Source organism: Halichoeres trimaculatus, unplaced genomic scaffold (assembly GCF_033239565.1).
Source record: "Halichoeres trimaculatus isolate MK-OKI-2021-1 unplaced genomic scaffold, fHalTri1.1 fHalTri1_scaffold_15, whole genome shotgun sequence".
In the NCBI taxonomy this organism is placed as follows: Eukaryota; Metazoa; Chordata; class Actinopteri; order Labriformes; family Labridae; genus Halichoeres; species Halichoeres trimaculatus.
Window position 1 is genome coordinate 22,057,193 of NW_027437193.1, and position 12,204 is coordinate 22,069,396.

Below are 12,204 nucleotides of genomic sequence, written 5' to 3' on the forward strand. Positions count from 1 at the left end.
GAGTGATATTCCATATGGGGGCGTATCGTTCAGTAAAAAGACTTCTGCAAAGCCGGCTCTTGTGTTTCCTTGATCATAGCTCCTCTGATCAGTCTCCTCCACCCTTTCTGCATGAGCACAATAATCGCTTTGGGGCAGTCTTCAATATGGCGACTAGAAAGGGTCATCCGGTGCCGCGGAGGAGATGGGACGGAGGAGGCACGAAATTAACGCATTGACGCACCCATAGACTGTCTCTGGACCTGGATAGGCAGTTGAAAGTAAAAGGATAGATCAGGGGTTCAGATTCATGCTCGGAAAATGTTAAATGCAGCAGAGCATTTTCTTAAATTTGGATCCAGATTTTTGTGCATGATGCATACTTTGTTACTCCCCCTGCTGTATCTGCTGTCTTGTAATAGGATTGAAAGCTCTGTTTTAAACCAAAACCAATCTCTGACTGCTTTCTAGAGCTTTACAGTATTTCTCAATTATTTAACCAACACGTTAGTTTGAATTTGTAGACCCACAAACACGGGCCACGAGCCAAGACTGAAGCCAGGAGTTTACAAAGCATTTCCAGGATTAAAGGGACAAGTTATTCTCTGAGGATTTCCTCTGCTTTCAGTGTAGTAAACATTTTAAACCTGCAAACTGTGAGAGATTAACATGAGCTGAACATCTGCTGAATAAAGGGAAGCGTAGCAAATGAAGCAGATGGTAGCTGTTAAGTATTTTGCTTCATCAGATACAGTAGGTTGCACAGCAGATTTTTAGTAGCATCAGATGAAATCCCACAAACCAATCAGCTGACTCCCTATCCAGCTCCGTTAAACAGAGCAGAACAAATAGAAGATGACATCCCCTAAAACTCATATCTGCAATTGCTGCTCTCCAAACCATCTCTACCTCATCTGAAAGGAAAACATAATTTAACTTACTCAAACAATTGCACTCTGGGGAACTTCCACGATGGCTAAGAGAGGAGAACAGACCTCAGGGAGGATGCAGCAGTTTTATGTTGTTTATTCATGCTGCTGAGCTTTATCACAGTTTACATCACATTGTTGCAGCAGTATTTCACTGTAGCTGCCTCCAGCATGCGTATTGTCGGCCCGAAGAATTGGCCGCCTGCGGCGATGACATCGCTTTTAATTTGAAATCTCCCCGAACAAGCAATATTACATTTCTCAGAAGCACATAAACTGTGTAGGTGTGGACTTTAGGTTTGATTGTTTTCTGTATTTATGGCTGTTATATTGCATAGTGTCTGTTACATATAACAATACCAACATAAACACACATTCTCTGGGAAAGAAGTGATGCCTTTAGATCACTAGAGCAACAAAACAGCTCCTTGTGTTGTCCTGGAAAGAGATTTCCAAGGCACGCTTTGAAATGCAGAGTGCAACCATGAAAGTGAAGTAAAAGCTAGATTTAACGTATAGAAGTAACTCTAAACTCACTCTTTATAAACTCTGCTTGGATTATGGAGTCAGACAGATATTTGACACACTTGCAGGAAAAACCAGAACAAACAGATACCACCTGCTTTTACCCAGCATGATAGCTAGCTCATGGGGCTGAGGGATCGATCAGCCTCTCTGTTAAAACCTCAATCGTCTCTCCTTTCCTCAACCTGTCTCTCTGTCTTCCTCTCTTCTTGTCCCTCCCTCCCTCCCTCTCAGTGCCCCATTAGTGCTGTGAACAGCCGTCAGGGATGCCTGCGGCGGCCGGGCAGAGCACTGAACAGAGCTGACAGCAGAGACGGAGGAGAGGGCAGGAGGAGAGATGTAGCAGAGTGATGAGAGCAGAGAGAGCAGGCAGGTAAACTGGTTGGAGACCGGGTTGTGTCTTGGCGAGGATGTAGGCAGAGGTGAGGAAATATATCAGTATAAGCACGAGCACGCTGTGCTCTCTGAACGGTATCTATAGGATGAAATGAAAAGGTAGAGTTTTCTGGGAAAATGTAGACCTGAACACTCATTCTCTGCAAGTGCACCATGCTTTTTCTGCTTTCCACATATTTCTTCTGTTTGACGACTCACTCAGACTTTTCTGGCTGATATCATAGGTCAGAAAAGTCTGGATGATTTTGCCAGCACTGGTCTTTTTGATGTGGGATTTATTTGATTCTTTCAAAACCAATTTACAACCTCTGTCTCCTCATCACGATCATCAAAACTATGCCTTCTCCTTCATTATGTCACAATTTACTTTCACCATGGCGCACAAGCATACAAATGCCATGTGTATTGTTTGCACCTCGTGTTTGTCTGTCTTGTGGATTTATCTTGTGTTTCAATAGTTAACTGTTATGTATTATTCTCAGCGAACCCTGTTTGTGTGTTGTCCATTGTGTTTCCTGTATTATGTTTTAGTTCTTGTTGGCTGTGTCTCCTTTACTTTAGCCTCCTGCCTTTGTGTTTCCCTCCTGTTTACGCCTATGTCCTGTTCTTGTTACCTTTCGTGTGTGTAAAAAGTCTCTTTGTTTCCATCTCTGTCTCAGTTTGTTGCATCTATCCCCTATAGTCTTGTCATGTAACCACTATGTTTGTTGCTGAAGCTGCAACTACCACTCCTACATAGACAGTCTAGGCTGTTTTTACTAACTTATAATGAAGCTGTGATATTGACAGATGTTTTTGGACAACAAAGAAGCTTTCTAAGGCTTCAGAGAGCAAGTTTACCACGTAATCGGGATACCCGCTCGAAAACTGCGCCGCCAGCGAGTCTGTAATCACGCAACCGGGCGCGCATGGATGTATTTTTCATCCATGCGAATTTCAGTAAAACCGTCACTCCCACTAGCGACTTCGGCGGGTTGAATTATTTAATTGTAGTTTTCTGAAACGGCATCTGAAGTGCTAAACCCATTGCAGTATGAGACTACGACACCACAACTCTCACGAGCACTGCCTGCACACAGTGTTTGCTCATTGGTCACTTCGCAAAGTCTTTTACTGACAGGCGCCCCAGACGTGCTGGTCTTCAGCCTTCGTCTCGGACGCTGTGACAGCTCCCGGTGTTTAGCGCCTGATAACGTGTTTTAAAACTTCACTCGCGTCTTATTTGCTCTCTATGGTAAACGGATTCCGGGATTTAAGTCACAATCTAGCGCCAAATATTCCGTAACTTGTTAAAAGTGAGGACATTTATCAGATGGAGCTCATTTAAGCTCACACTGCACCGATCTCACCAGTAACACTCACCTAGAGCAGGGGAGGAGGAGAAGACAGGAGGACACGTAGAGAAGTGAAACTGATCATAGATATGAGAAGCCGTAGGAACACTATTTAAACCTCCTAATAAACAAACATTTTAAAAGTTATATGTAAAAAGTTCACTCTGGAAATAGTGTAAACAAACCAAATCATTCTAAATAAATGAAACTTATGGTCCAGTGTGACTTATGTAGGCCTACGTTATTTTCGTCTTCATGACGCATTTTTTTGACTGATACGACCTCAAAAAATGTATGATAGTACTACGAAGTGACTTGTAGTCCAGAAAGTAAGGTACTAGTTTATTAGTGAAAAATTACTGTTGTAAATAAATATTAAAGTAGACAGTGTTTCTAGAAAGCTTTTTCAGTTTAGGTTTTATTTTTTCAATTAATCTTCAACCTTCACAACTTTCATTGAATGCAATATTATGCTCCTCCTTTAATAACTTTGTTTCAATAGTCTGCATATTTTCACCTTTAAGGAGCACAACCATTTCAGAGCTGAATACCTGATTTAGGTAGTCTTTATTTGAGTGTGCACAGGGGTCATTTATATTTAAAAAGGTTTTAAATCTATTTCAGGTAAACTTTAGCATTTCATCATCCGCCTTGATCATATCAAACATAATTATCCAACAACAAAATTGTGGACCCTACCGGAAGCGATGGCCACAGGTACTTATGCTGTATCGCTGACTGACCGTTTGTGTGAACAAAAAATTAGTGTTACTGTGTTTAATGTTGTTTTTATTATTATTACTATTATTATTATTATTATTGTTATTATTATTAATAAAAACAATATTAAACGCAGTAAACACCCCCCCCCCCCCCCCCCCCCCCCCCCGCGCGCTTTCAGGCACAGGATTTTTTCCTGCTTCAAGCCCTGATACTGTATACTCTCCTGGTGTCTCCACCTCATCCTCCTTACAACAATGTACTCCATCTTTTTAGATCACGTTAAAAATAAAGACTAAAACAGAGAAATAAGGGAAATCACGGGTAAATCCTAAGTGACACACATTTATTTTGTCTCTTTTGTCTTCGTCTTTTCTCTCCCTCTTTTCTTTGAGTTAAATGAAATGAGAGAACCAGATATTTACTCTGTATCAGATGTTAAGGCTGTTTATTGTTTAATTGTAAGATGTGCATCAAACTTCCAGCTGCCGTCAGGTTAACTTTCCATTATATCAAACGGCTTTAATCTGACATCAGATGTGACGGGACAGTTAATATAGATATAAATGTATATGCTGGTTCAGACAGTTACATTAAATAGCGATTGCTGTGATTGTTTATTGCATTAAAATGTGCCTGACACTCTGGAAACGTGCCTCTGAGGCTTTGATGACGTGCCCACATGTGCGCCTGTCACCAAATTACAGCTGCGTGGGGTGCGCTCCACCTTGCACCGAGGATAGACCAGGTTGGAGCTGGCGAGCTTTCAGCGCACTTTTTTGGCACAAAATTGTCACTGGGCCAACATGAATCTGCTGACACCTCCCCCTGGTGCGCCGTCAACTCCCCCTGGTGTGCCGTCACACCCATCTCTGCGCAGACGGTCTACCAAATTGTCAAATTGGCAGCGCATGGCGGTGCGCCGCACGAAATTAGCACTGCGCAGGCTGCGCCAGGCTTGTGCCCCCTGCACTGGGCCACGAAATTAGAGCCCCTTGTGTTTAAGGCAGCAGCCAACAGTTCAGTATCAGCATTGACTGAGCAGTGAGCACTATGTTGAACTGGAAAATAAACAGTATGAAAAAATATTTACTCTGACCTTTTTGAATCCTACACCTGAGTAATAAGGTATGAAAAAACTAAAACTAAACTAAAACTAAGCCTTGTTGCAAAAATTAAAACTAAATCAAAACTACAATGCCCGCTCTAAAACTAACTAAAACTAAACTATAACGAAAAAAAAAATGTCAAAAGTAACTAAAACTAAACTATAACGAAAAAAAAAATGTCAAACTGACTAAAACTAAACTAATGACTAATCCAAAACTATTTTAGCCTTGCTGACAGCATGTGGAAAAAAAAAAGTCTGGTTTCAATACGCAACCTTGGCTCTGAATTTCAGCAGGAAAATACTGTGGCTCGGACCGAGCCACCAAAACAGGGTACACCCCCACACACCCAGAGGGCAGATCATACTCATGCCCAGATCAGACAGAGGGGGGAGGCGGAGTAGTATGTTGCGTAGCGTGCGCAGTTAGCGTAAGAAAGCAGTGCGATACCAACAATAGCAATGGCTGAAAAACAGCCCAAAAGTAAAAGAGCAGAAAAGCATAAAATGAAAAAGAAGGTCTATGACCACAATAGAGGGAAGGCCCAGGTCAACATTGGTGTGGCTTTCTGACGGTGGAGGGAACTCCATGATCTAACAGAGCTGAAAACGGACTCGGATGTCGCCGTCTTTCTGCTGGACAGGTAAACAAGATTAACTTTGTGGTGCTTCACATAACAGTAACAGCCGTCGGCCATTCATCTTATTGTCTAATCTGCCAAAATGTACTGCTGTTGTGATGTTATCAATTATGGCAGTCGAGTTGTGTCAACTCTTGTCTGACAAGTCAGGGTTACCTTAGCTTTGCAGCTTAGCAGTGTGCTAACCCAGAGTTGGTGTCCGACAAAATTAAACAGGGGGGCGTTCTGACAGGTGCAGGGGGGCACAAATTCTTGTTCATTACTGGTTTAATAACCATTGTGTAAAGTTCTAATTCACACATACAAGGCACTGTACCACAACGAAAGCCACGTCCCTCCCTCTCTTTTCTCCCCCTAATATTATAATATATTTTGCTACAATACTACTAAAACTCTTTGCACTACTACTTCTTTCAAAGCAATAAATATGGCTTCACGCGAACTGACCCTTGAGCGTTCCCTGGTCAGGCCTCCGCCATGTTGGTCAGCTATGTAGTTTTTACGGTAGTTTCCATGACGATGCACATCCATCATCTTTTGGGCGTGGAGCCAGGGGTGGGGTATAAAGGGAAAGGCGAGTCTAAATTCATTTATCAACAACCTCTCCATTCTTTTTCTCCCAGACTGCTGACTACTCCTTTAACTTAACCATCCTACATACACATTTGTTTTATGCAGGGAAGCTTAAACACTGTTGATATGCAAGATCAGACTTTAAGAAAAAGAAACGTACCGTAACATTATCCATTCGTCTGTCCAGCCTGGGGAGAGGGCTCATCCCTCTCAACACTGGCCTTAGGTTACCATAGAAAGGAAAGACAACAAATGTCATTACTGTCGTTGTTTTGACTTGATGACGCCGATAAATTAATGTAAGTGAGAAAGTAGAGAAGGTTTCGAAGTTACGTTGTCCTGTTTGTAAGCGCCTACGATGGGTACTAGTTTTTGATGCGTATGAATACACAGCTACGCAGTGCTGTGTGGTCATCAGCATCGTCCACTTTGTCTCGAGTTGCATCATAGTGTAGATTGTTTGTGTTTGTGCTCTGTAATTCTCTTGGTATCCTCACCTTTTTTGCATCATGGACACCAAAAGGAAAGCAGGCTCTGTTTGCCCATGAATATGAGGTATAATACATTTATTTGAATGGTTATTTAGAGATTTAGGGGGTATTTAGGGTAAAAATGTGACTTGTGCGTAATCTTGGGTTACGAGGCGTTGTAAAAACGGAACTCGTTCGTAACTCGAGGACCTCCTTTACAGTCAAAAAGGTTCTTCATGATGGATCACCTTTGAGATCGAATGAGAAACACAGCCCCCCTCTAGAGATTGAGCCAAGAGTGGAACCACTGCGTGTTTGCTTTGAAGAGGTCGTCTGAGGTGGTTCAGGCAGGTGTTTCAGGTCCATCGAACAAGACCAGGGTCAAAAGGCAGGTCAGGTCGGACCCGGAGAACACTGATGGGACAGATATCCCAGCTGCCCTCAGGAGCCACAAAGGAGAAGGATGAATAGACTGTCTCTGGATCTGGAAAAGCAGTAGAAAATTAAAGGATGGATCAGGCTTTCAGGTTCCTTCTTCCGAACTCTGTTTCATGTCATCAGATGGTGGTTTGGATCCAGATACTTTTGCATAATGAATTCTTTGCTGCTCCCCCTGCTGTGTATTCTGTCTTGTAATAGGATAGACATCTCTGTTTATACTAAAACCCATCTCTGACTGCTTTTATGACAGAGCTTTGCAGCATTTCTGAACTTAAAAAACAACATTTTAGTTTGAATTTGTAGAACCACAAACACAGGCTATAAGTTAAGACTGAATCCAGGAGTTTACATAGAGTTAATGAGGTTAATGGGACAAGTTTTTCTCAAAAGCCGGACAAACACTGTGACATTTTAGATTAATTGGTTAAGTTCAATCTCAAACCGCATGACCAGATTGCTGAGTTCAAAAATTTGCAGCCCACAAATTAAGTTCTCATACTATATGTGACTTTGCGGGTTGAATTATTTAATTGTAGTTTTCTGAAACGGCACCTGAAATACTAAACCTGTTGCAATATGAGACTACGGCACTACAACTCCCGTGAGCACTGCTACATTTTAAACCTGTAACCAGTGGGAGATTAACAAACTGCTAGGACTTAATTCAACTTGATTAGGACATTGAAAAAAAGTGTGTGGGTCCTTTAAGCTTCCTAGTGAGTGTCAGCCAGGCAGTAAGTTGGCTGTACTTCTTTTAAAAGAACCCATACTGTAACTTTAAATGTCTTTACAGTTGAGTGTAGATGTAAATATAAAAACAGTGGAAACAAACTTGTGTGTTAACTTTGCAAGCTTTTTGACAGCATGTGTGTATTTGTAGGATTGCCTTCACAAGAGATCAGGATACTGAAAGTTAAAGGCTTAAACGAAAGGCTACACTACAGCCATAAAAGGAAGCCTCATTTGTACATACAGCTTTGCCCTGCAGCATCGCTTGATTTAATACATCTGCAGATTGCAGCAGGAAGTGTGTTTCTGCCCGTGTATGTTCTACAGACTGTATGAAGCAGCAGCAGAGACTAGATTAATAGGGCTGGCATTGAACTGATGAGGCTTGGCAAGATCCTGCTCCTGGATCCTTCAGGGAATACTTCCCTTCTCCGCTCCTCTTTTCTCTTCAATAAAAAGTGATTTTGTCACAGGCAAATTTATCTGCATTTCAGACCCTCAGTCCAGTGATTCACAATTTCATATGTGTGAGCAGACACTCACTTAAACAAAAATTTGTTCATGTGGTCCAAGCAAGAACTGCTCAGTATGTTTGATTTCAGTCGAGAACATCTTCAAATAGCTGAGATGCGGTAGAATAATTTCGGCGATGGAGGTAAAATTTAGAAACAAGGTCAATGAAAAAACTACAGCTTAAAGTGATACTCCGGGATGGAACAAGTTGGGTCCTATCACAAGGTTTAGGGCAGAAATTACCCCTACAGCAGTGTTTTTGTGCAGCAGAAGCCCAGGGCGCACGCACCAAACACCCCCTCCCTGCTCCTCTGCCAGTTTCCTCTGCACTCAGACGGGGCCAACTTTTACTTGACCAAAAACACAAATAAACGGACTCCCACCGAAAAAATCTGACATCGGCCTGCATTCACACTTTATTTCGAGAATTTTCATCGCGTTACTTTCACACAAAAACACAGCTAAATAAGGCTCTAGTTCTCATCGTGTCGTAAAACGGCGCTACCTGCGCCGCAGAGCCACAGCTGGCTACTAGGCGCTCGCTGCTTAGTGTTTCAGTCCGTGGCGGCGTGCCAGATATAAACAAACGCAGGTAGTCTGCCAGGATGAAGAGACACGATGAGAACTAGAGCTAAAGCTCTTACATCTGCTCCACAGCACACAACATTTAAAACACTTACATTTCCAGGGTCCAAGGTTTGTTGGTGGTTGGTTGGTATTGAGCCTGGATTCAGGACCAGACTATTCACAGTGACGCGGAAGAGCGGGGCAGTATCAGCAGTGGCTCATTTACATATGAAGGTCACGCCCACTAAATCAGAGCGTTCTGAACAGAGGGGCTATGAGAGCCTGGAAACAATGCTGCTGTGCTTGATTTATTGGCTTTTTGGACCAAAACATGTTACTACCATTTCATGAAGACATCAATGATCCATATTAAACTGCAGAAAAAGAGCATAATTTGGGACCTTTAGGTAAAGAGCAATGGTAACACAGATTTCCCCCTGTGGTTGATAAAGTATTCCTGATTCCTGAAAACAACAGACAACTCACAGAGTAGATTTTCTTTTGTAATTTTTTATTTTTATTTTTCCCACCGATTGTTGGTCTCCGTAACCCCACTCTGGGCCTTGAAGTGGTTGGTGCTTCGCTCTGGCCCAGTAGAAAGTTGGCGTGCTCAGGAGCATGTGTAGCCAATGCATTTCTGTCTTTGTTGATTTAATATATATTTCACTTCAAAATGCCTCTTTTTGTTTATTTATTTTTTTCTAGACAACACTATTTTATTTTGAAATAGTTGTCAACTTGACCCCTGACATCCCTCTGGCAGGATTTGTGCTACTCTCTTCTGTCTGCAAGTTGACGCTGAAGAGAGGTAAGACAGTATGGATGTGCTCAGGTATTAAAATGTTAAAAACACATTCTAGAGATGCTGATGTTGGTTGAACATGTGTTATATATAATCAGCAGGATTTTTGTTGACTGGTTTATGTGATATTTTCTCTGTGTGTGTACAACAATTTTAACTGTCAGGCTAATTCATTTGTTCTAAGCTAAGAAGTAGATTGTTACTTATCTGCCCATTTTTCTTTTAAAGGTGTTTGTGAACAGGATATGCTGTTGACTTAAAGTATTTTTGTGTATCACACAGGTGTGTGTGTTTCTTGTTTGCTATTCCATGTGTTATCTTTTCCTTATGATCATAAAGTGTATGTTGCTCTTTTAAGGAACAAAACAGGTGTTTATAAAATGCAGCTAGAGAGTGAGGAGGATTTACTTAAATGTTTTTTTAAATTGTGAATTCAAAGGGCGATGTGTATAATTTGTGAGTTTTTTTTCATTTTCATACACAGAGTTTGCGGGTTGGTGCTGAGGAGAGGTGTTTTTGAGCAGGATGTGCGTTTGTACTTTTAGTTTTTATCTTCATTCTAAAGGCACAACATCAAAGCAGTAGTGCTAAATTAGACTAACAACACGCGCGAACACTAAATTTCTCAGTGCAAGTAGAGCTTTTGAGCTTGTTAGCTTGTTGACAATGAGGCATTACTCACAGAGTAATCCAGAAGATAAATGAGAGCCATCAACTCTTGACTACTTCCTTCTGTGAGACAGTTTATGCCCCAACAGAGAACTCATATAAAGGATTGTAGAACTAATTGGCCACAAATCTTCCACCAATTTTGGGCTCAAAATTACTTGAAGGGTGAAACGAGCCAAATTTGTGCACAAAAACTAAAGACTTGAGACTGAGCCTGACCTCTGTTAAACAAAGCTAAATAAAGTGAGTTCTGTGGAGAAATTGTATTTTTCTCCCTTTTTAATGTATCTGGCAGCTACACAGTGGGACATCTGGTCCAAACCCAATCAGGGCTTAGCCTGGACATTCAGTTTGGATCCAATCCAGACCTAATCGAATGTCCGGGTCGAACCCAATCCGAACCTTTTAGGACTTTGTGAAATCAACCTCCATCCAGTAGATTTACAGCTTGTTTTGTTAAAAAAAAGCGGAATCAGTTTGATTATAATCAGTTGTGCAAGGTCAAAATGGATAACAGACTAAAAAAAATCCTGTACTAATACCTTTTTTTCTTCAGAGTATTGAAGAAAATTGTGTCTAAAGCTATCCTGACATCTGTGCTGAAATGTTTTTTGTATTCTCATACCACCAAAACAGAGGTTTGCACACAGGTTAAATGCATGTTAATTTAATTTTTGGATGAGTTGATCCAAATACTAATTTTATTTAACTTATTATGGTCTGTTGCATAAACTATAGAAGAAGAAGAAGAAGAAGAAGAAGAAGAAGAAGAAGAAGATTTTGGACATTAATATAAGACATTTATATTGATAACTCATAAGTGCTAATAAGGAATGCTTGTGTAATCACTTGCTCCAACTTCCTCACCTTTGGACATTAACCTTTTTTTTTTTGCTGATATCGCTTCAAATGCAAATGTAATTTTTGCTGCTTGCTGACTTTCAAGTATGAAAAAGAAACAGAGTGACTGGTACAGAAAATAATTAAATAAGCCAGAGTGAAATATTATTCTGACAGGTTTCTTCCCCCTCTTTGGCCTTTTGCGTCCTCCCAACATGAAAGACTTCCATTTCACCCATGAAAGATCAACAGTTTGAAAGAGATAGCTTACTCATTTTCCATTGCGTGGTTCAGCATTCAGTGCAGACAGCTCACCTTTCCCATCAAAGGGGAAGGAAGCACACAGTCACCTTTGACAAAATCTGGTCAGTAATGAGTCCACACATGAGGACAGACTGACTGAGTCTGAACTCTCTTAGATACTGCAACTCCCAGACCAAAGAGTAAAAGTGCTGTTGGTTCTGTCTACAACATAAACAGGAAGAGACTTCAACTGGGATTGGCTGTGTCAGCTAACAGAGTCTAATACATGTTTCATTCCTCTTGTGCGGCTAAAAACTCCACACATCTTATTTTCTTGTCGTCTTGTTGTTGTGTGGTTGTGGTGTGAGGGGAGAGTTAGCATGGAGAGGTGATTCTGAGAAAAATTAAGCTTATACAGAGGAGATAAAAACTGCAGTTCATCAAACAACTGAATACCACGCACAGAACAACTCAAAAAGGCTGGTTTTACAGTTAAATACTGCAGCTGCTGAAAGCCCACCTAAACTCTGCCTCTTTACCTCACACATTAACTGAGTTCAGCATTTCAAATTTGTCATCTGATTACATCAATATCAGCTTCAAAACTCTGCTTTAGAAAAAAGTGTTGTCATGGGCACTGCATTCGAGTGTCATGGCATGTATTCTGTTACCCTGAGAGACCGTGGCTGTGTCTATAGTGCACTGTAGTGAATACATCATTTAGT